The sequence below is a fragment of the Ranitomeya variabilis genome, chromosome 8 (assembly GCF_051348905.1).
Source record: "Ranitomeya variabilis isolate aRanVar5 chromosome 8, aRanVar5.hap1, whole genome shotgun sequence".
Classification (NCBI taxonomy): Eukaryota; Metazoa; Chordata; class Amphibia; order Anura; family Dendrobatidae; genus Ranitomeya; species Ranitomeya variabilis.
This window is the reverse complement of record NC_135239.1, coordinates 116,078,254-116,103,343: the sequence shown is the minus strand read 5'-3', so window position 1 is coordinate 116,103,343 and position 25,090 is coordinate 116,078,254. Positions and strand designations below refer to the sequence as shown.

Here is a 25,090-nt window from a genome sequence, read left to right as displayed (position 1 = left end):
TTAGGGTAAGTTCACACAGGGCGTTTTTGCTTTTTTCTGCAGCAAAACCTGATCATCTTGGCAGGAAAGAAGCTGCGTCAAAAACGCAGGTTTAGGTGTGTTTTTTTTGCGTATTTGTTGCGGTTTTTTTTCTCCTTGTCCATGCTAATGTCCTTGGATTTTCAGCAGCAAAAACGCAGCAAATAATGATATCTGCGTTTTTGCTGCATTTTTTTCAACACCCATTCAAGTCAATGGGTGAAAAAAAGCAACAAAAACGCTGAAAGAAGTGACATGGTCTATATCCAAAAAACGCAGCAAAGCACAAAATACTGATCAAACAAAAAACCCAATGTGTGTGCATGAGATTTCTGAAAGGCTTTGCTGGTACTGTAAAAAGTAGCTGAAAATTAGCATAAAAAAGCAGCAAAAATACGCAGCAAAAACGTCCTGTGTGAACTTACCCTTATGCACTATTTGTGTCCAATACGCCTCATGCACATACTTTTAGCACTTTAGCACATTGCAGTTCAAAATAAGCATTTCACTGTGCCTTTGGTCAGTGGTTTATGCTTCCCCCTCTTTAGCACTATTTAGCATATATTTACATAACCCTGTTCACTTGTGTTGTTCATCACTTATCATTTAAATAATTTTTTCCCTTTATTCACTATAATTATCACATCTTCCCCTTACAAATAAACTCATAGAATCATTTCTATAACTAGAAGTCTTATTAAAATTATTTCATTAAATGTAACGCCATTTATACATATTAGACATCTTAATGTGTCCAACAGACAGACCTGTAATACTCATTGTCAGATTCCTTCTTGAATTCATTCATGTCATATTCATCTTATTATGTATCATATTTACAGATCCCAAGCTCATCTCCGATTGTCTCTCCAGTGGTACGCATGCCTCGCTCTCACCTCACTGACGTTTGAGTGGCAACCGGGAGCCTTTGCGCACGCGCCGTCTCGTGACTGCTCGTGTTAGCTTGCGTTCCACGGCAGCCAGCTGAACCGGCCACTTCCTGTGAGTGATGTCAGCGATGCATGCGCCGTTTACTCTGGGAGCGATCTTCCGCCTTTCTCACATCTGTGACCACATCGTCTTCGTATATGACCGAACACACCTCCGGATTCTCAGCTCAGATTTGCTGACACATACTACTTAACCTGGTCCACCCCTCCCCAACACACATCTCCTAACGAAGAAGCAAAATGTGCGTTGGGGCGGCGGGGACTTCACACTGACAGGTGAACTACTCAAAAAGTGTTGTTTCTCTGTGCGCTATTGTCTAACTTGCGTTTAATTAGGGAACAGTGTATCCCATTGATTCACCAAGAAGAATAGGTATTCCTTTCATCTGAAACCTTGTGAGCTTGTGTCACTTTGCATTATGCTGTTTGCAGTCCCTGCTTCTGGTTAGCAGCTGCCTTCTTTATACTGGTTCTATTAGTTTTTTTACTCTAACTTAATAAAATTTGTTTTAAAAGCAATTTATACTGTATCTGCTCTGTGTTGTTTATCTAATATTCCAGTTTTTTGCCTTGCTATTCGACTTATGGGTATTTTTCTGTAGTTAAATGATTGGATATGTCTAGGTTTTTAATTTTTTTTTTAAATAAAATGTCTTCAGCCTAATTAGAGACACAAGATATGGAAATGAGTATTATAACACTGAAAAGGAATATGTCACCAGGTTTTTGCTATGTAATCTGTGAGCAGCATGATAGACCACAATTATAGCAATGCATCTGGTCTGCCTGGTTTACTTTTGATAAAATAATGGTTTTCTCTGCTGCAGATGTAGCAGTTCTCTTAACGATGTTCCCTTTAAAACACAGATGTTCCCTGTAAAGTGATGTGAGTCGAACAAATTGCAGCGCAAACTGCGCGTGCCTGAAAAAGGAATTTACAGCGCAGGCGTCAGGGACGTTAATGAAGGCACAGGAGGTGGCGCCCGGAGGGGCTGAATGATGGCTGGGAGACGTTTGTGTCCGAGGGGGGGGGGGGGGGGAAGACATGCCCCCCAGACAGACTACAGGTATGGCGGGCAAATTAAAAAACGAATATTGCGTTGGAAAGAACCCCAAATAAAAGAGCCACCTTGACAGAATGCAGCATTAGTGCTGCACAAGATGGCTCTTTTAGCTAAAAACGCCTGAGGGAGGGGTGTGACAGGTTCCCTTTAAGGAGTGAGCCACTATTTACGCTAATGACTGATCTTCACCTTTAAAATTTGACATGCGTCACTTTCAGAGCAGAGTTGAGCAAATTTGTTCGGGTCCCTCCGTATTCGGAAGCTATAGCGCTTACTGAAGAAGCTGCAGAGGGAACCCAGATACCTGATCAGCTGTCCGGCTCCGCAGCTGCATGTGTCGCGACTGTGTGTGTGTGTGTGTGTGTGTATAGCTTGCCAAATAAGGAGGGAGCCGAATATACTCGCTCATCTCTACGAGGCAATAATTCTGGAACACTTTGTCATATCCCAGAGATTCTGTTTTTTTGTGACAATGTACTTCATGATAGTGGTAATATTTGGTAGATATGATCTGCGTACTTATGAAAATATCAAAAATTTGACAAAAAAAATGTGAAAATGTTCACAATTTTTATACCCTTAAATCAGATAGTTATAACACACAAAATAGATAATAAATACCATTTCCCACATGTCTACTTTATATCAGCATCATTTTTGTAAACAGAATTTTTTTTGTTAGGAAGTTAGAAGGGTTAAAATGCAACTGTTTTCATTTTCCAAAAAAATTTACAACACTTATTTTTTTTAGGGATCAAATCACATTTGAATTGACTTTGAGGGGTCTGTATGACACAAAATATAGAAAAGTGACACCATTCTAAAAACTGCACTCGTCAAGGTGCTCAAAACCACATTCAAGAACTATATATTATTAGGTGCAACAATTAAAACAATGTGAAAGGAAAAAATGAAAATGTTTCTTTTTCCAACAAAAATGTTGCTCTAGCACCAAATTTTTCATTTTCCCATGAGTAATTGGAGAAAATGGACCACATAATTTGTTGTGCAATTTCTTCTGAGTACAGAGATACGCCATGGGACAAAAACATTTCTAAGGGCTCATACTCATTTGCGAGAAAAACGAACAAGTGCAATCTAATTGCACTCTGACCAATGTTATTCAATGGGTGACCTCTCATCTGCGATTGTTCTCAGCTGAAATCGGACTGAGAAAATAATCGCATCATGCTGCGATTTGCTGCGTACCGCAGACGAGGCTCGCCAATGCAAGTCAATGGATGCGAGAAAAAAAATGCACAGCACTCGCACCCTGCGGGTGCTGTCTGTTCTTTATGCAAGGGTGTCCTTTGAAAAGCATTCTTGTGCGGTGCACAATAAATTCACACTGACAGGTTAGAATAGAATAGATAGAATAGAAATATACACATAGAATACGTAAATATATATATTTATATACAGTAGATAGATAGATAGATAGAGATATATATAGATATACAGGGGTTGGACAAAATAATGGAAACACCTAGCGTTTTGGCATCATAATCTTCGAACATGTGATAAACATGCAAACAGTGACATAACCTTTTGTAGTTGATAATTTGTGTTATGTGAGATGTGTATGTAAATTAACTGTTTGTTTTGCATAATTGTAAGAACATTGATGAGAACCTGATACCAATGGCAGACCTCTCGGATTTTCAAAGAGGCCAAATTGTTGGTGCTCGTATGGCAGGCGCTAGTGTAACAGAAAGTGCTCGAATGCTTGGCGTGTCAAGAGGTATTGTCTCCAAAGTAATGACTGCGTTTGAAACAGAAGGAAAAACGTCCGCAGCAAAGCACAGGTCCGGCCGAAAGTCAAATTTGACTGAGAGAGACCGTCAGACTCTAAAGCGAATTGTGAGAGAGGTTCGCAAGACAACGGCTCCGAAAATCACTGCTGAGCTCAATGAACACCTACAGAACCCAGTTTCCACGAAAACTGTTAGTCGGGAGCTGCACAAATCTGGATTCCACGGAAGAGCTGCAATTAAAAAAACGCTGCTCTCAATGACAAATGTTTACAAGCGTTTAGAATGGTGTAGAAACCTCCAGAATTGGTCCCTCGAGCAGTGGAAACGTGATATTCTCAGACGAATCATCGTTTACCCTATTTCCAACCTCCGGCCGAGTGCACGTTTGGAAACAGCTGAAAGAAGCATTCCATCCAACCTGCCTTCTCCCAACCGTAAAACATGGCGGAGGTTCTGTGATGATCTGAGATGCTATTTCATGGAGATCCGCCGGGCCAATGATATCCCTTCATGGAAGAATTAACAGCCGAGATTATTTAGGCATTTTGGGTGAACAAGTGCATCCAATGGTTCAAGCACTGTTCCCGGAGGGGAACGCCATCTTTCAGGATGATAATGCACCAATTCATACAGCTAGAATCGTTAAAGCATGGCACGAGGAACATTTTAATAAAGTTGAGCATCTCATCTGGCCCCCACAATCCCCAGACCATAACATTATTGAGCATTTAGGGTCGATTTTAGAGATTCAAATTAGACGTCGATTTCCGCCGCCATCGTCACTCAAAGAACTGGCGGGTGTTTTAACTGCAGAATGGGCTAAAATTCCTTTGGAAACAATTTGCACCTTATATGAATCCATACCTCGGAGAATTGAGGCTGTAATCACCGCAAAAGGTGGACATACACCATATTAAACTAACTTTTGTTGATGTTTCCAGGTGTTTCCATTATTTTGTCCAACCCCTGTATATATACACATGTCAGTCCATGAAAAGATAAAAAAGTGCACTTACCTGTGTATGTAAAAAGTCACAACTTTATTCGGACAACATTACAATAACAGCCAGGGAGAGTGTAGAAAAAATGCGGACAACGATCGTTTCGTGCCTCAGCACTTCAACGGGTCCAAAAAAAGTTGTGACTTTTTACATACACGGGTAAGTGCACTTTTTTATCTTTTCATGGACTGTTATGTATTACTTCGCAAGTCGCACCCCGTTGTATAAAAAGGATATAATATCGGCTCACTGATAAAGGGTGATAAAAATAACAGAGACTAGCCCAAAAAAAACAGCAGTGCGGAGGTCTATTGTTTCCTTTGTTCGTTTGAATACACATGTCAGTAACACGGTCTAGTCACTGAAGCTCCGCTCCCAGCATCTCATTCATTCAGTAGTTTTCAGCCGCGGCGGTCGCATCTTGGTTGAAAACTGTATATACCCCAGATATGGATCACAGTGTGGGACACAACGGTGGACAGGTGTGGTATATTGTTGGTTTGCTATTTTTATTAAAGGAGAACGAGGGCGTCGCATGGATTAGCTGGATAATAAAGATGGCAAACCGTGTTTAGTGTTTTATTTCATTAAAATACTTTATTCTGGCTGTGTTTTTATTTAACCTATAACAACTATAGGATTAGCAATGGATAGGTGTCTTATTGACACCTCTCCATTACTAACCCGGGCTTGATGTCACCGGGATAAAGTAAGGGTATGTGTCCATGTTCAGGATTGCATCAGGATTTGGTCAGGATTTTTCATCAGTATTTGTAAGCCAAAACCAGGAGTGGAACAATTAGAGGAAAAGTATAATAGAAACATATGCTCCACTTTTGCATTTATCACCCACTCCTGGTTTTCGCTTACAAATACTGATGAAAAATCCTGACCAAATCCTGATGCAATCCTGAACGTGGACACATACCCTTAGAATTGGGGCTAGAGTTGGGGTTAGGGTTTGGATTACTTTTACGGTTGGGTTAGGGGTGTGTCAGGGTTAGGGGTGTGTTGGGGTTGGGATTAAGGGTGTGTTCGGGTTATGGTTGGGACTAGGGGTGTGTTGGGGTTAGTGGTGTGCCTGATATTAGGGTTAGGGGTGTGTTCGAGTTAGAATTGGGGGTTTCCACTGTTTAGGCACATCAGGGGCTCTGCAAACGCAACATGACGTCCGATCTCAATTCCAGCCAATTTTGCATTGGAAAGTCAAATGTCACTCCTTCATTTCAGAGCTCTGCCATGCGCCCAAAAAGTGCCCCCTCCCCCCCCCCCCAAATATGGGGTCTCTGCGTACTCAAGACAAATTGTACAACAACTTTTGGGGTCCAATTTCTCCTGTTACTCTTGGTAAAATAAAACAAACTGGATCTGAAGTAAATTTTTTGTGAAAAAAAGTTAAATGCTCTTTTTTTTTTTTAACCCCTTAATCCCATCTGACGTACTATACCGTCGAGGTGGGGTGGGCCTTAATTCCCGGTGACGGTATAGTACGTCATACGCGATCGGCCGCGCTCACGGGGGGAGCGCGGCCGATCGCGGCCGGGTGTCGGCTGCATATCGCAGCTGACATCCGGCACTATGTGCCAGGAGCGGTCACAGACCGCCCCCGGCACATTAACCCCCGGCACACCGCGATCAAACATGATCGCGGTGTACCGGCGGTACAGGGAAGCATTGCGCAGGGAGGGGGCTCCCTGCGTGCTTCCCTGAGACGATCGGTACAAGGTGATGTACTCACCTCGTACCGAACGTCTTCTCCCTGCAGGCCCCGGATCCAAAATGGCCGAGGGGCTGTATCCGGGTCCTGCAGGGAGCACTTCCGGGTCGGAGCAGGCTGCAGATGAAAGCTGCAGCCTGCTCCGATGAAAGTATGATCGCGGATCTGATAGAGTGCTGTGCACACTATCAGATCTGCGATCTGTGATGTCCCCCCCTGGGACAAAGTAAAAAAGTAAAAAAAAAAATTTCCACATGTGTAAAAAAAAAAAAAAAAAAAAAAAAATTCCTAAATAAATAATACAAAAAAAAAAATATTATTCCCATAAATACATTTCTTTATCTAAAAAAAACAAAAACAATAAAAGTACACATATTTAGTATCGCCGCGTCCGTAACGACCCAACCTATAAAACTGGCCCACTAGTTAACCCCTTCAGTAAACACGGTAAGAAAAAAAAAAAAAAAAACGAGGCAAAAAACAACGCTTTATTACCATACCGCCGAACAAAAAGTGGAATAACACGCGATCAAAAAGACGGATATAAATAACCATGTTACCGCTGAAAACGTCATCTTGTCCCGCAAAAAACGGGCCGCCATACAGCATCATCAGCAAAAAAATAAAAAAGTTATAGTCCTCAGAATAAAGCGATGCCAAAATAATTATTTTTTCTATAAAATAGTTTTTATCGTATAAAAGCGTCAAAACATAAAAAAATGATATAAATGAGGTATCGCTGTAATCGTACTGACCCGACGAATAAAACTGCTTTATCAATTTTACCAAACGCAGAACGGTATAAACGCCTCTCCCAAAAGAAATTCATGAATAGCTGGTTTTTGGTTATTCTGCCTCACAAAAATCGGAATAAAAAGTGATAAAAAATGGTCACGTGTCCGAAAATGTTACCAATAAAAACGTCAACTCGTCCCGCAAAAAACAAGACCTCACATGACTCTGTGGACCAAAATGTGGAAAAATTATAGGTCTCAAAATGTGGAGACGCAAAAACTTTTTTGCTATAAAAAGCGTCTTTTAGTCTGGTTTCACACTTGCGTTTTTATCTGCATGCGTTTTTTAAAAAAACCGCATGTGTGAAAAAATGCATGTAAACGCGGTAAAACGCATGCGTTTTTATAGAAAAACACAAGAAAACAAGAAAAAAACAAAAAACCCTAACCCCACCCCTAACCCTACCCCTAACCTGAAATACGTGGCACTGAAATATACGTTTATATAGGTATATACGTATATAAGTGCCACGATATTTCAGTGGCCACGTATTTAAGTGCCACGTATTTAAGTGCCACGTATTTAAGTGCCACGTATTTCAGTGCCACGTATTTACGTGCCACGTATTTTTCAGTGCCTGAAATACGTGGCACTGAAATACGTGGCACTGAAATACGTGGCACTGAAATATCGTGGCACTGAAGTATTTACGTGCCACGTATTTTTCAGTGCCTGAAATACGTGGCACTGAAATACGTGGCACTGAAATACGTGGCACTGAAATATCGTGGCACTGAAATATCGTGGCACTGAAGTATTTACGTGCCACGTATTTTTCAGTGCCTGAAATACGTGGCACTGAAATACGTGGCACTGAAATACGTGGCACTTAAATACGTGGCACTTAAATACGTGGCTCTTAAATACGTGGCACTTATATACGTGGCACTTATATACGTGGCACTTATGACTGTCAGAAAATGTTCAGTAAACGGTTAGGGGTGAGGTTAGGGGTAGGGTTTCAGGTAGAATTGGGGAGTTTCCACTGTTCAGGCACATCAGGGGCTCTCCAAACGCGACATGGCGTCCAATCTCAATTCCAGCCAATTCTGCGTTGAAAAAGTAAAACAGTGCTCCTTCCCTTCCGAGCTCTCCCGTGCGTCCAAAAAGGGGTTTACCCCAACATATGGGGTATCAGCGTACTAGGGACAAATTGAACAACAACTTCTGGGGTCCAAGTTCTCTTGTTATCCTTGGGAAAATAAAAATTTGGGGGGCTAAAAATCATTTTTGTGGGAAAAAAAATATGTTTTATTTTCACGGCTCTGCGTTGTAAACTGTAGTGAAACACTTGGGGGTTCAAAGTTCTCACAACACATCTAGATAAGTTCCTTGGGACGTCTAGTTTCCAATATGGGGTCACTTGTGGGGGGTTTGTACTATTTGGGTACATCAGGGGCTCTGCAAATGCAACGTGACGCCTGCAGACCAATCCATTTAAGTCTGCATTCCAAATGGCGCTCCTTCCCTTCCGAGCTCTGTCATGCGCCCAAACAGTGGTTCCCCCCCACATAGGGGGTATCAGCGTACTCAGGACAAATTGGACAACAACTTTTAGGGTCCAATTTATCCTGATACCCTTGTGAAAATACAAAACTGGGGGCTAAATTTCATTTTTGTGAAAAAAAAAAAAAATAATTATTTTCACGGCTCTGCGTTATAAACTGTAGTGAAACACTTGGGGGTTCAAAGTTCTCACAACACATCTAGATAAGTTCCTTGGGGGGTCTAGTTTCCAATATGGGGTCACTTGTGGGGGGTTTGTACTGTTTGGGTACATCAGGGGCTCTGCAAATGCAACGTGACGCCTGCAGACCAATCCATTTAAGTCTGCATTCCAAATGGCGCTCCTTCCCTTCCGAGCTCTGTCATGCGCCCAAACAGTGGTCCCCCCCCACAAATGGGGTATCAGCGTACTCCAGACAAATTGGACAACAACTTTTGGGGTCCAATTTATCCTGATACCCTTGTGAAAATACAAAACTGGGGGCTAAAAAATCATTTTTTTGAAAAAAAATAATAATTTTTATTTTCACGGCTCTGCGTTATAAACTGTAGTGAAACACTTGGGGGTTCAAAGCTCTCAAAACACATCTAGATAAGTTCCGTAGGGGGTCTACTTTCCAAAATGGTGTCACTTGTGGGGGGGTTTAATGTTTAGGCACATCAGGGGCTCTCCAAACGCAACATGGCATCCCATCTTAATTCCAGTCAATTTTGCATTGAAAAGTAAAATAGCGCTTCTTCCCTTCTGAGCTCTGCTATGCGCCCAAACAATGGTTTACACCCACATATGGGGTATCGTCGTACTCAGGACAAATTGCACAACAACTTTTGTGGTCTAATTTCTTCTCTTACCCTTGGGGAAATAAAAAAATGGGGGTGAAAAGATCATTTTTGTGAAAAAATATGATTTTTTATTTTTACGGCTCTGCATTATAAACTTCTGTGAAGCACTTGTTGGGTCAAAGTGCTCAACACACATCTAGATAAGTTCCTTAGGGGGTCTACTTTCCAAAATGGTGTCACTCGTGGGGGGTTTCAATGTTTAGGCACATTAGGGGCTCTCCAAACGCAACATGGCGTCCCATCTCAATTCCAGTCAATTTTGCATTGAAAAGTCAAATGGCGCTCCTTCCCTTCTGAGCTCTGCCCTGCGCCCAAACAATGGTTTACACCCACATATGGGGTATCAGTGTACTCAGGACAAATTGCACAACAATTTTTGGGGTCCAATTTCTTCTCTTACCCTTGGGAAAATAAAAAATTGGGGGTGAAAAGATCATTTTTGTGAAAAAATATGATTTTTTATTTTTACGGCTCTGCATTATAAACTTCTGTAAAGCACTTGTTGGGTCAAAGTGCTCACCACACATCTAGATAAGTTCCTTAGGGGGTCTACTTTCCAAAATGGTGTCACTTGTTAGGGGTTTCAATGTTTAGGCACATCAAGGGCTCTCTAAATGCAACATGGCGTCCCATCTCAATTCCAGTCAATTTTGCATTGAAAAGTCAAATGGCGCTCCTTCCCTTCCGAGCTCTGCCCTGCGCCCAAACAATGGTTTACACCCACATATGGGGTATCAGCGTACTCAGGACAAATTGCACAACAATTTTTGGGGTCCAATTTCTTCTCTCACCCTTGGGAAAATAAAAAATTGTGGGTGAAAAGATCATTTTTGTGAAAAAATATGATTTTTTATTTTTACGGCTCTGCATTATAAACTTCTGTAAAGCACTTGTTGGGTCAAAGTGCTCACCACACATCTAGATAAGTTCCTTAGGGGGTCTACTTTCCAAAATGGTGTCACTTGTTAGGGGTTTCAATGTTTAGGCACATCGGGGGCTCTCCAAATGCAACATGGCGTCCCATCTCAATTCCAGTCAATTTTGCATTGAAAAGTCAAATGGCGCTCCTTTGCTTCCAAGCTCTGCCATGCGCCCAAACTGTGGTTTACCCCCACATATGGGGTATCAGCGTACTCAGGACAAATTGTACAACAACTTTTGGGGTCTATTTTCTCCTGTTACCCTTGGTAAAATAAAACAAATTGGAGCTGAAATAAATTTTGTGTGAAAAAAAGTTAAATGTTCATTTTTATTTAAACATTCCAAAAATTCCTGTGAAACACCTGAAGGGTTAATAAACTTCTTGAAAGTGGTTTTGAGTACCTTGAGGGGTGCAGTTTTTAGAATGGTGTCACACTTGGGTATTTTCTATCATATAGAGCCGTCAAAATGACTTCAAATGAGATGTGGTCCCTAAAAAAAAATGGTGTTGTAAAAATGAGAAATTGCTGGTCAACTTTTAACCCTTATAACTCCGTCACAAAAAAAAATTTTGGTTCCAAAATTGTGCTGATGTAAAGTAGACATGTGGGAAATGTTATTTATTAAGTATTTTGTGTGACATATGTCTGTGATTTAAGGGCATAAAAATTCAAAGTTGGAAAATTGCGAAATTTTCAAAATTTTCGCCAAATATTCGTTTTTTTTCACAAATAAACGCAAGTTATATCGATGAAATTTTACCACTAACATGAAGTACAATATGTCACGAGAAAACAATGTCAGAATCGCCAAGATCCGTTGAAGCGTTCCAGAGTTATAACCTCATAAAGGGACAGTGGTCAGAATTGTAAAAATTGGCCTGGTCATTAACGTGCAAACCACCCTCGGGGCTTAAGGGGTTAAATTCCTGTAAAACACCTGAAGGGTTAATAAACTTCTTGAATGTGGTTTTGAGCACCTTGAGGGGTGCAGTTTTTAGAATGGTGTCACACTTTGTTATTTTCTATTATATAGACCCCTCAAAGTGACTTCAAATGTGATGTGGTCCCTAAAAAAATGATGTTGTAAAAATGAGAAATTGCTGGTAAACCTTTAACCCTTATAACTCCCTAACAAAAAAAATTTTGCTTCCAAAATTGTGCTGATGTAAAGTAGACATGCGGGAAATGTTACTTATTAAGTATTTTGTGTGACATATCTCTATGATTTAAGGGCATGAAAATTCAAAGTTGGAAAATTGCGAAATTTCAAAATGTTTCGTTTTTTTTCCACAAATAAAAGCAAGTAATGTCGAGGAAATTTTACCACTGACATGAAGTACAATATATCACGAGAAAACATCAGAATCATCAGGATCCGTTGAAGCGTTCCAGAGTTATAACCTCATAAAGGGATAATGGTCAGAACTGTAAAAATTGGCCCAGTCATTAACATGCAAACCACCCTTGGGGGTTATGGGGTTAAGCTCATGAACTTACTTTTTCGTTTTTTTCGAGCGATAGCACCATCTAGTGGCTAATCTTAATAATGTTGGCATTAATTGACAAATGCATTCTACATAATATACTTGTAAATGATTTTTCTGCACTAAGCACTTTATATTTTGGTGCTGATATTTATGTTTAGTTATATAAGCAATTTGCCATTCACCTATTGGCTGTTATTTGCTGTTATTTATTAATTACCATATTCAAAATTGCCAGCCATATATGTCAGTAGTGATCCTTCATTAACCTCCATTTTTCCAGTACTTGTATGTTCCTGAATATTTTAATCATGTTTGTATAAATTAATAACCTATTATAGTTTAAAGATATATTTTCTGTCCACTTCTACAAAAAATTTTTGCACCTCATTTATTGAAGATAAGGTTATACTCTTCTAGACGTGTAGTGAGTAACTTGAATCCCTAGCTGCTTCACAAAAGTTTATAACATAGAGCAGTGAAAATTTTTGAAAAAATACATTTTTCCCCACATAACTGTTATTTTAGCCCCAAGTTTTTTTATTTTCACAAGGATAGCCAGAGAAAATGGACCTCAAAATTTGCTCTGAAATTTCTCCTGAGTATGCCGATACCCCATATGTGGTTTTACACTACTTTTGAGGCACAGTGCAAAGCTCTAAGGCTGTGTGCACACGTTCAGGAAAAAAACGATAAAACCACAAATAAAACATATACATTAAGCATCCTATTATTAGAATGCAGTCCACAATTTTTGTGCACATGTTGCGTTTTTTCCCACAGCGGAATTGAATTCCGGAAAAATTATAATTACTTACCGGTAATTTGATTTTCCAGATCCATGACAGCACCGTTACATGAGCGAGATGGCTCCCGCCCCCCAGGAACAGGAAACCTGCAGCGGAGATAAAAGATGGGGCGGCACCTCTCTCCTCAGTTTGTTAACAGAGTATGCACGGCAACCGCTTTGTTAGTTCGGGTTTATGTACATTACATTTATTTTCAAGGGTTGTTACTTGGTATTAATTACATATTTAATGCAACTATTATCCCCATCAGTTTTTAATATATATATATATATATATATATATATATATATATATATATATATATATAAGAAAAATGGAACAGCACAATTCTGCTCACCGCTGGGTGCCTGGCCTCCTGGACAGAATGGTCCACTCATCTATCCAACATGTATACCAACTAGAAAAAACTTGAAAAAGGCTCAGTGTGAGCCGAAACGTCGCACAGAGATGTGGGTTGGGTTGATTAAAACTACACACTATTTTTACCTTGAAAAGGACTTGGAGTGCTGCCTTCTTTTTTCTAGTTGGTATATATATATATATATATATACAGGTCCTTCTCAAAAAATTAGCATATAGTGTTAAATTTCATTATTTACCATAATGTAATGATTCCAATTAAACTTTCATATATTATAGATTCATTATCCACCAACTGAAATTTGTCAGGTCTTTTATTGTTTTAATACTGATGATTTTGGCCTACAACTCCTGATAACCCAAAAAACCTGTCTCAATAAATTAGCATATCAAGAAAAGGTTCTCTAAATGACCTATTACCCTAATCTTCTGAATCAACTAATTAACTCTAAACACATGCAAAAGATACCTGAGGCTTTTAAAAACTCCCTGCCTGGTTCATTACTCAAAACCCCCATCATGGGTAAGACTAGCGACCTGACAGATGTCAAGAAGGCCATCATTGACACCCTCAAGCAAGAGGGTAAGACCCAGAAAGAAATTTCTCAACAAATAGGCTGTTCCCAGAGTGCTGTATCAAGGCACCTCAATGGTAAGTCTGTTGGAAGGAAACAATGTGGCAGAAAACGCTGTACAACGAGAAGAGGTGACCGGACCCTGAGGAAGATTGTGGAGAAGGACCGATTCCAGACCTTGGGGAACCTGAGGAAGCAGTGGACTGAGTCTGGTGTGGAAAGGCGTGTGCAGGAAATGGGCTACAGGTGCCGCATTCCCCAGGTAAAGCCACTTTTGAACCATAAACAGCGGCAGAAGCGCCTGACCTGGGCTACAGAGAAGCAGCACTGGACTGTTGCTAAGTGGTCCCAAGTACTTTTTTCTGATGAAAGCAAATTTTGCATGTCATTCGGAAATCAAGGTGCCAGAGTCTGGAGGAAGACTGGGGAGAAGGAAATGCCAAAATGCCTGAAGTCCAGTGTCAAGTACCCACAGTCAGTGATGGTGTGGGGTGCCATGTCAGCTGCTGGTGTTGGTCCACTGTGTTTCATCAAGGGCAGGGTCAATGCAGCGAGCTATCAGGAGATTTTGGAGCACTTCATGCTTCCATCGGCTGAAATGCTTTATGGAGATGAAGATTTCATTTTTCAGCACGACCTGGCACCTGCTCACAGTGCCAAAACCACTGGTAAATGGTTTACTGACCATGGTATTACTGTGCTCAATTGGCCAGCCAACTCTCCTGACCTGAACCCCATAGAGAATCTGTGGGATATTGTGAAGAGAAAGTTGAGAGACGCAAGACCCAACACTCTGGATGAGCTTAAGGCCGCTATTGAAGCATCCTGGGCCTCCATAACATCTCAGCAGTGTCACAGGCTGATTGCCTCCATGCCACGCCGCATTGAAGCAGTCATTTCTGCCAAAGGATTCCCGACAAAGTATTGAGTGCATAACTGAACATTATTATTTGATGGTTTTTTTGTTTGTTATTAAAAAACACTTTTATTTGATTGGACGGGTGAAATATGCTAATTTATTGAGACAGGTTTTTTGGGTTATCAGGAGTTGTAGGCCAAAATCATCAGTATTAAAACAATAAAAGACCTGACAAATTTCAGTTGGTGGATAATGAATCTATAATATATGAAAGTTTAATTGTAATCATTACATTATGGTAAATAATGAAATTTAACACTATATGCTAATTTTTTGAGAAGGACCTGTACACTCACCGGCCACTTTATTAGGTACACCTGTCCAACTTCTTGTTAACGCTTAATTTCTAATCAGCCAATCACATGGCGGCAACTCAGTGCATTTAGGCATGTAGACATGGTCAAGACAATCTCCTGCAGTTCAAACCGAGCATCAGTATGGGGAAGAAAGGTGATTTGAGTGCCTTTGAACGTGGCATGGTTGTTGGTGCCAGAAGGGCTGGTCTGAGTATTTCAGAAACTGCTGATCTACTGGGATTTTCACGCACAACCATCTCTAGGGTTTACAGAGAATGGTCCAAAAAAGAAAAAAAATCCAGTGAGCGGCAGTTCTGTGGGCGGAAATGCCTTGTTGATGCCAGAGGTCAGAGGAGAATGGGCAGACTGGTTCGAGCTGATAGAAAGGCAACAGTGACTCAAATCGCCACCCGTTACAACCAAGGTAGGCCTAAGAGCATCTCTGAACGCACAGTGCGTCGAACTTTGAGGCAGATGGGCTACAGCAGCAGAAGACCACACCGGGTACCACTCCTTTCAGCTAAGAACAGGAAACTGAGGCTACAATTTGTACAAGCTCATCGAAATTGGACAGTAGAAGATTGGAAAAACGTTGCTTGGTCTGATGAGTCTCGATTTCTGCTGCGACATTCGGATGGTAGGGTCAGAATTTGGCGTAAACAACATGAAAGCATGGATCCATCCTGCCTTGTATGGAGCATCTTTGGGATGTGCAGCCGACAAATCTGCGGCAACTGTGTGATGCCATCATGTCAATATGGACCAAAATCTCTGAGGAATGCTTCCAGCACCTTGTTGAATCTATGCCACGAAGAATTGAGGCAGTTCTGAAGGCAAAAGGGGGTCCAACCCAAATACTAGCATGGTGTACCTAATAAAGTGGCCGGTGAGTGTGTATATATATATATATATATATATATATATATATATATATATATATATATATATATATATATATATATATATATATTTTTTTTTTTTTTCGTGAGTCACACAACCATCACCAAGATAGGGCGGGAATTAGTGCGGTGCTGTCATGGATCTGGAAAATCAAATTACCGGTAAGTAATTATAATTTTTTCTCTTTCCCATGACAGCACCGTTACATGAGAAGAAGAAATAGAAAAGACTCCTAGGGTGGGACAATAGCTGATAAAACTTTTCTCCCAAAAGCAAGACTTGAAAGCCCCAGGTCTAGCCTATAGTGGCGGAAGGAAGTAGAGGGTGAAGACCATACTGCAGCATTGCAAATTTGTTCTACTGATGCATTTGCCCTTTCCGCCCAGGATGTAGCGATAGCTCTTGTAGTGTGGGCCGTTACACCCAGTGGAGGGGCTTGCCCCAAAGAAGAGTAGGAGAGTGAGCCATACGGAGCCACCGTACGATAGTAGATTTTGTGGCCCTTTTTCCCCGTTTGCCCCCTGGAAGGAGACAAAAAGGGCTGAAGACTGTCGCCATAGTTTTGATACTTCTAGGTATTGAAGTAGGCAACGTCTGACATCAAGACAATGAAAGGTTTCTTCTCCCTGGGATTTTGGGTTTGCACAAAACGAGGGTAAAATTATCTCTTGGTCCCTGTGGAATTTTGAATTGACCTTTGGTAAGAAGGCCGGGTCAGTCCTAATTATTACTCTGCCCTCCAAAATGGTAGTGTATGGGGGATCTACAGAGATAGCTTGGAGTTCACTAATACGTTGGGCAGACGTAAGGGCAACCAGGAGAACAGGTTTTTAAGGTTAGCGCTTTCACTGAAATGGAAGTAAGAGGCTCAAAAGGAGGTGAAGTTAAGGCCTTCAGCACTAAATTTAGATCCCAGGGATCTACCTTTGGCCGTGGTTTTAATGGTCTGGCCGTGAAGGAGGCTAGGATGAACCTATACACCCAGGGGTGATCAGCCTATTTTTGGTCAATCAAGGCGCTAAGCGCTGAAACTTGCACTTTTAGGGTGCTGGTAGACAATCCTCGCTCCAATCCTTTTTGGAGGAACTCTAGGACCTCGGTTATTGGGACTTTTTGGGTGGTATTTGACAGGGGTCGTCCTGAAAATTCTAGAAATTTTTCCCACACTTTCTGATATTTATCAGTTGTATTTTTTTCCTGCTAGATAGCAGAGTAGCAACTAACGGATCTGAGAATCCCTTTGCTAGCAGAAGTCCTCTCTCAAGTTCCATGCAGTTTGATGTAGGCTGTGCACTTGAGGATGGGATACTGGACCCTGGTGTAGGAGATTTCGAACATCTGGAAGGATCCATGGGTCCGATATGAACATACGTCTGAGCCAGGTGAACCATGCCCTCTTCGGCCAGAAGGGTGCGACCAGAATTATTCGTGTCCCATCCTCTCGGATTTTCTTCAGGACTGTTGGGGTTAGCGGAATAGGGGGAAACGCGTAGGCAAGTTGGAATTTCCATTGGTGCAACAGTGCATCCACTCCTTCTGGGTTTTCCCTTGGGTTTAGGGAATAGAATCTCTTTACCTTCCGGTTTTGTTTTGTGGAAAGAGATCCACTTGTGGAGTACCCCAGATGGCGCAGATTTCTCCAAAACATTTCCTCATTTAACGACCACTCGCCCTGGTGCAGCACGTGCCTGCTTAAAGGGAACCTGTCACCCCCAAAATCGAAGGTGAGCTAAGCCCACCAGCATCAGGGGCTTATCTACAGCATTCTGGAATGCTGTAGATAAGCCCCCGATGTAACCTAAAAGATGAGAAAAAGTGGTTATATTATACTCACCTGGGTGGGCGTTCCGATCCGATGGGCGTCGCGGTCCGGGGCCTCCTATCTTCATCAGATGACGTCCTCTTCTGGTCTTCACGCTGCGGCTCTGGGGCAGGCGTACTTTGTCTGCCCTGTTGAGGGCAGAGCAAAGTACTGCAGTGCGCAGGCAAAGGTCAGAGAGGCCCGGCGCCTGTGCACTGCAGTACTTTGCTCTGCCCTTAACAGGACAAAGTACGCCTGCGCCGGAGTGTGAAGACCAGAAGAGGATGTCATCTGATGAAGATAGGAGGCGCCGGACCGGACTGCGACACCCATCGGACTGGACCGCCCCTGGGTGAGTATAATCTAACCTCTTTTTGTGATCTTTTAGGCTACATCGGGGGCTTATCTACAGCATTCCAGAATGCTGTAGATAAGCCCGATGCTGGTGGGCTTACCTCACCCTCGATTTTGGGGGTGACAGGTTCCCTTTAAGAAGTCTGCAACAAGGTTGTCCATCCCCTTTAGGTGTGTGCCTGTCAATGATAAGAAGTGGTTTTCTGCCCAAGAAAAGTCTTTTGGCCTCTTCCAACAGAGACCTCGATCTTGTTCCCCCTTGTCGATTTATGTATGAGACTGCTGTACTGTTGTCGGACAATACCACTAAGTGCCTTCCTTTGATGTTTTCTTCTGTTTGAAGAATTGCCTGCCTTACTGCCATTAGTTCTTTTAGGTTGGAGGATGCGGTCTCCATTTGAGGATCCCACCGGCTTTGCAGAATCTGATCTGTTAAGTGCGCCCCCCAGCCTAATGGGCTCGCATCCGTGGTTAGTACCAATGGATTTTGGACCGACCATGGCACCCCCTTTTTTTTAAATGTTCGGATTTTTGCCACCAATTTAAAGAGTCCCGAACTTGTGGCCATAGGACGATTTTCTGATTTAGATTGTAGGGGCTTTTTTCCTGTTCGGCCAGGATCTGCCACTGTAACTCCCTTGAATCCAGTTGTGCCCATTGAACCGCTGGAATTGTTGCCGTTAACATCCCTAGAAGGGACATGGCTTCCCTTACCGAGAGACCGGGCCATCTGTTTGTTTTATCTTTTGTATTATGACTTCGATTTTCCTGTCTGGAAGGACACAAACTTGTTTGATCAAGTTTAGCTGAATCCCAAGGAATTCTTGTATCTGGACTGGAAACATTCTTGATTTTTTTAAGTTTATTATCCATCCCAGCTTGGACAGCAGGTCCCGTACTTTTGTGACTGCCTTTAGTCTCTCTGGTTGTCTGCTATAAGGAGAAAATAGTCTAGATAGGGTACTAGTAGGATATTTTCCATCCTCACAAACGATGCTATCTCTGAAATTACTTTTGTAAAGATTCGATTGGCCACTGATACCCCGAAGGGAGGACAATGGTACTGTAAATGAGTGGGAATGTAAGGTTCTCAGTATTTTTGCTACATTTGCTGTTGTTTTCTGTTATTGAAACCTAAGTTTTCCGTCGCCATTTTTGCTTTGTCTTGTTGTAGCTACTTTGCCCTGAGTCAGTATGGAGTTTCTAGCTTCCTTGTTTCCGCCCTGTTCTCTGTCTCTTGCCTTTATAAGCAGCCTCAGCTGTTCAATCAGTGCTTCTGAATCATGTCTGCAGTCAGCCTGTGACCTGCTCCTGGAAGTCTGGACTTGGTATTTGTGGACACTGGAACTCTGCTGCATGCTAATCTACATTTGCAAGGGAAGTAACACAGAGAGAGACTCTGAACCAGTTTGTGCTTCATGTTGAACTCAACGTTTATTCTGATCTGCCGTGTCATCTGCCATGTCTCCTGCCTGTGTACCTGCAATTGTGTAAAGCCTTTTTTCCTGTGGCATACTTGTATGCAGTAATACAAGCAAGTCATAACTAAACCTGTGTCTACTGTGTCTTCCTCGCACCCAAGCACAAGACTCTAAACAGACTATGTACAATACATCACAAGATTCAGAAGCCAACTTTAGTGTCTGCTGGGTCTGAGGACGCCGAGTCTGCTGTGGACCGTGTATCCTGTATACTTCTGCGATGATAGTGGTTGTGACTTCTCACAACCATTTCAGGTGAGCGCATTCTCTTATTTTCAGCCAGGTGTGTTACCACAGGTAAACACTATTGTGCGCCCTTGTTTCTCTTCCAGCATTTCTGCCTTAGAGGATCTGGGAAGATATTTCATTTATGCCTTCTGTGATGACAGTGGTTGTGACTTCTCACAACCATTTCAGGTGAGCGCATTCCCTTCTTTCCAGCCAGGTGTGTTACCACGGGTAAACACTATTGTGTGCTTTTTTTTTTCCTTTTCTAGCACTTCTGCCTTAAAGGATCTGGGAAAATGGAGGCTCGCTTAAAGGACTTGTGTGGAATTACCGATACAATAATTGCGGATATACAGGCTTTAAAGACCAGCTTTGCAAGTCTGCAGGATCTGAACAACCACAATCTGCAAGTTTTCGGACAAAATACTCAGGATTTACGAGCCAGGATTGAGGCATTGGAGGAACGAGTCCGGGAACCACCCCTACCTCCGGGATCTGGGTTTCCCAAGTTACCCCCTTTTCATTTTGGTGGTGAACGTGAAAATTTCAGGGGGTTTATTAACCAATGCAAACTTTTTTTTTCTGCACATGCCTCGCAATTTACCTCGGAACGGTCCAAAGTGCTTACTATAATTATGCTGCTCTCCAACAAAGCTCTGATGTGGGCAAACCCCCTGATTGAGACTGAGGATGAGTGTTTGAATAATTTGGATGCTTTCATTTCAGCCATGGGGCAGGTGTTTGATGACCCTAACCGAGGTGCGACAGCTGAAGCAGCCATGTTAACTTTGCGCCAAGGTAAGCGCTCAGTAGTTGAATATGCCTTGGATTTCAAGAGATGGGCCCTCGATACCACTTGGGACAGTTCTGCCAAAAAATCTATCTTTCGGAAAGGGTTGTCTCCCATGATTAAAGATGAACTTGCTCGTGCTGACCCTCCCACTGCGTTAGGTGACTTTATTAACTACTGCATCCGTATTGATGCCCGTCTTACTGAACGCAGACAGGAGAGATGGTCTGAAAATAATCGCATTAACCATTTCCTACCTTCCTCCCCAGCTAGGGACCCTCTGAGCAAGATCACACGGGAACCAGAACCTGAACCCATGCAGGTAGACTCTTTACAGAGACGGGTTAGTGACGCACGCAAAGAACATCGCTTAAAGGAAAATCTATGTTTCTATTGCGGTAAGTCAGGGCACTTCATTATCAACTGCCCCAGCCGTTCTCGTAAAACTACTGCAGCAGTCATTCACTGTGAGTGTTGTGAAAGGAGATCAGTCATGTCTGAACCTCAGGCTCCAGAAAGATCTGCAGCGATAGATGCTGATTTCTCGGACTTAAACTCTGTTATTTCGGATTCTGATGACTGTGTAAATGCGGCAGTTTTTCAAGTTTCCTCAGCAGTGTCTCAGCTGAGCTGTAAGAACAAGTCTCATTGCTTTCTTTCCATCAAGCTCTGGGTTGACTCGGTCTGGGTGTCTAGCTCTGGTATGATTGACTCAGGGGCAAGCGGTAATTTTATGGACATCTCCTTTGCCCAGAAACATGGGATACGTTCAGTGAAGAAGGCTACTCCTTTACAGATGGAGACTGTGGATGGTTCCCTGCTAACCTCTGGACCAGTGGATCAAGAAACAGAGCCTTTGAAGGTCCTTATGGGTAAGAATCATCAGGAGAGGCTGTCTTTTATGCTCATCTCTTCTCCCCACTTCCCCATTATTCTAGGGCTACCATGGCTGCAGGCTCAGAACCCTACAATTAACTGGGAGACCAAGGAGCTGCATTTTCCAGAGAAACAGATGGGTCCAGAAGTTTCAGCTTGTTCGGTTCCTAAGAGACCCACGTCAGTCTCTGAACTACCAGCTATATACCAGGAGTATGCGGATGTATGTGACAAAAGGAACGCTGACCAGCTTCCCCCTCATCGTCCATACGATTGTCCAATTGAATTATTGCCCGGAGCAGAAATACCCTTTGGTAAGATCTACCCTCTGGCAGGGCCCGAATTAAAGGCGTTGAAGGACTATATTGACGAAAATCTAGCCAAGGGCTTCATACGCCACTCTTCATCTCCTGCAGGTGCACCCATCTTCTTTGTGAACAAAAAAGATGGATCTCTTAGACCCTGCATAGATTATCGGGAACTCAATAAGGTTACTATTAGAAACCGTTATCCATTGCCATTGATTCCTGAGTTATTGGAGAGAGTACGGCATGCCAAGATTTTTTCTAAACTGGACCTCCGTGGGGCCTATAATTTGGTCCGTATTAGACCTGGGGATGAATGGAAGACTGCATTCAGGTCACGCTACGGACACTTTGAATATCTAGTTATGCCTTTCGGTCTGTGTAACGCCCCAGCCACTTTCCAACACTTGGTGAATGACATTTTCAGGGATCTTTTGGATACATTCGTGGTGATTTATCTGGATGATATTCTGATTTTTTCTAACTCCACAGAGGAACATCATGGACACGTGAGAATGGTCTTAGAACGCCTAAGACAAAACCATCTTTACATTAAACTTGAGAAGTGTGAATTCCATCGGACCGAAATTCAATTTCTGGGGTATGTAATGTCTACACAAGGAATTAGTATGGATGGAAGCAAGACCCAAGCCATCAAGAATTGGCCAGTTCCTAAGAATGTGAAGGAAGTGCAGCGCTTCATCGGGTTTGCCAACTTCTACAGACGTTTTATTAGGAATTTTTCTGAGGTAGTATCACCTATCACACAACTTACCCGGAAAGCGTCTAGCTTCACTTGGACCCCTCAAGCTCAAGAAGCATTTTCCAGTCTGAAGGATAAATTTACCACAGCTGCTATCCTAGTGCATCCCAACCCTGAACTTGCCTTTATAATAGAAGTGGATGCCTCAGACTGTGCCATCGGAGCTATTCTCTCTCAGAGGACAGGTGAGAAGAATGTGCTTCATCCCTGTGCTTTCTTTTCCCAGCGGTTATCTGCAGCTGAGAGGAACTATGATGTAGGCAATAGAGAATTGCTAGCTATTATTGCCGCATTCAAAGAATGGAGACACCTTCTTCAGGGAGCTGCACAGCAAATAGTCGTCCTAACTGACCACCGCAACCTTGAATTTATAAGGTCGGCTAAGTGCCTGACTCCTCGTCAGGTTCGTTGGAATCTTTTCCTAAACCAATTTAATTTCATAATCTCTTATAGGCCCGGATCGCACAATGGAAAGGCTGATGCACTCTCTAGGATCCATTCAACAGAGACCTGTCCACCTACTCCTCCTAAGACTATTCTTCCTGATTCTAGATTCCTGGGAGTGATTCATAATCAAGACCTACTCAAAGACATCAAGGAAGCATACCATGCGGATTCTTTGCTGGCACAACCTCCTAGAGACGTAAGTCTTGTTTATAAGAGTGGTGTGTGGTTTCAGGGGCAATGCCTGTATATACCTGAAACGGTCAGATTAAGAGTAATGCAACTCATCCACGATTCTAAGATAGCTGGGCATAGAGGAGTTCTAAAGACACAGGAATTTCTTTCACGTTTCTTTTGGTGGCCCACTTTCAGAAAGGACGTTCTAAACTATGTCACTTCATGTGAAGTTTGTGCGAGATGCAAGACACCACGTTCCTCGCCAACGGGTCTATTGCAACCCCTACCCACCCCTACCCGTCCATGGGGATCCATTTCCATGGATTTCATTGTGGAGTTGCCAACCTCGCAAGGGAAAAACACCATTCTAGTGGTAGTGGATCGGTTAACAAAGGCGGCTCATTTTATTCCCTGCATCGGCTTACCCACTGCTAAACAAACATCAGATTTAATGATTCAAAATGTGTTTCGCTTGCATGGAGTACCAGATGAGGTCATTTCTGATCGAGGAGTGCAATTCACTTCAAGGTTTTGGCAGAATTTTTGTGCCGCATTGGACATTAAAGTAAACCTTTCTTCTGCTTTTCATCCCCAGACTAATGGACAAACAGAACGGACTAATCAGACCCTGGAGCAGTATCTCCGCTGCTTTATCTGCCACCTACAGGATGACTGGGTGGATTTACTTCCACTGGCTGAGTTCTCCTATAATAACTCTCAGAGCGCTTCCACTAAGCAGTCTCCTTTTTATGCCAATCTAGGTTATCATCCTAACATTCTGCCTCAATTTCCCATAGATACGCCATTGCCAGCTGTGGCTGAAAGAATCACGTCTTTACAACGCAATATTGATCTGCTAAAGGAAAATCTGCAATTGGCTCAGGAAAGGTATAAAAGAGCAGCAGATAAGTTTTGCAAACCTGCACCAGCTTTCAAGGTAGGAGACTTGGTCTGGCTATCAACCAAAAACCTTAAATTGAGAATCCCATCATCCAAATTGGGACATAAGTACATTGGACCCTATAAGATCAGTAGGATTGTAAGTGCCGTTGCTTGCCGTCTTCAACTGCCCGGAACTATGAAAATTCACCCTGTCTTTCACGTTTCCTTACTAAAGGCAGCAGTACCCAATACATTCCCTGGACGTTCTTCTCCCCATCCTGATCCGGTGCTGATTGATGGTCAGGAGGAATTTGTGGTTGAGAAGATTCTGGATTCCAGATTATATAGGAATCGGCTACAATATCTGATTAAATGGCAGGGTTACCCAGTTGAGGATAACTCATGGGAACCGGTTAATAACATTAATGCTCCTCGCTTACTCCGCCAGTTCCATCAGAGGTACCCAGACAAGCCTGCTCTGAGGTCATCCAGAGGCTGTCCCTAAGGGGGGAGTAATGTAAGGTTCTCAGTATTTTTGCAACATTTGCTGTTGTTTTCTGTTATTGAAACCTAAGTTTTCCGTCGCCATTTTTGCTTTGTCTTGTTGTAGCTACTTTGCCCTGAGTCAGTATGGAGTTTCTAGCTTCCTTGTTTCCGCCCTGTTCTCTGTCTCTTGCCTTTATAAGGAGCCTCAGCTGTTCAATCAGTGCTTCTGAATCATGTCTGCAGTCAGCCTGTGACCTGCTCCTGGAAGTCTGGACTTGGTATTTGTGGACACTGGAACTCTGCTGCATGCTAATCTACATTTGCAAGGGAAGTAACACAGAGAGAGACTCTGAACCAGTTTGTGCTTCATGTTGAACTCAACATTTATTCTGATCTGCCGTGTCATCTGCCATGTCTCCTGCCTGTGTACCTGCAATTGTGTAAAGCCTTCTTTCCTGTGGCATACTTGTATGCAGTAATACAAGCAAGTCATAACTAAACCTGTGTCTACTGTGTCTTCCTCGCACCCAAGCACAAGACTCTAAACAGACTATGTACAATACATCACAGGGAATTTGATCCAGCTGTA

The 25,090-nt window shown here is 42.5% G+C and overlaps 1 protein-coding gene across 1 annotated transcript in view; it reads right to left on the bottom strand.

Moving 5' to 3' along the window:
* Window positions 1-25,090, bottom strand: part of FMC1 (formation of mitochondrial complex V assembly factor 1) — a 52,945-nt gene that overhangs the window by 334 nt on the left and 27,521 nt on the right. The gene's annotated exons all lie outside the window — the stretch shown is intronic.